Source organism: Halichoeres trimaculatus, unplaced genomic scaffold (assembly GCF_033239565.1).
Source record: "Halichoeres trimaculatus isolate MK-OKI-2021-1 unplaced genomic scaffold, fHalTri1.1 fHalTri1_scaffold_26, whole genome shotgun sequence".
NCBI classification, from domain to species: Eukaryota; Metazoa; Chordata; class Actinopteri; order Labriformes; family Labridae; genus Halichoeres; species Halichoeres trimaculatus.
The window spans coordinates 715,001-715,652 of record NW_027437204.1 but is presented as its reverse complement, the minus strand read 5'-3'; positions in this window follow the sequence as shown (position 1 = coordinate 715,652).

The window sequence follows — 652 nt, the reverse complement described above, 5'->3', positions numbered from 1 at the left end:
AGGCAGTGTTTCCCCCTGCTTACACCGACTCTCGGCTCTCTAGCCCCTGTCGGTGACCATAAAGTACATTCCACCTACCAGGGGCACGAGACCCAGCTCACAACTGGCCATGCTTGTGTCCCATCAGGACATGTGTACAGCCACTACTGGTGCCTGCACCAGCAGTGGCATCCCCGTGGCAGTGTTTCCCCCTACTTACACCGGATCTCGGCTCCCGTGCCCCTGCCGGTCACAGTGAAGTATTATCTACCTACCAGGGGCACGAGGCCCAGCTCACGTCTAGCCATGCGTGTGCCCCGTCAGGACGTGAGTACGGCCACTTCGGGCGCCTGCACCCGCAGTGGCAGCCCCGAGGCAGGGTTCCCCCCTTCTAACAACGGATCTCGGCTTCCTTGCCCCTGTGGGTCACAGTGAAGTATATTCCGACTACCAGGGGCACGAGGCCCAGCTCACAATTAGCCATGCGTGCTTCCCGTCAGGACGTGAGTACGGCCACTACGGGTGCCTGCACCCGCAGTGGCAGCCCCGAGGCAGTGTTTCGCCCTTCTCTCACCCGATCACGGTCCCGTGCCCCCGTTGGTGAGGGTATAGTATATTCCGCCTACCAGGGGCACGAGGCCCAGCTCACATCTAGCCATACGTGTGTCCCATC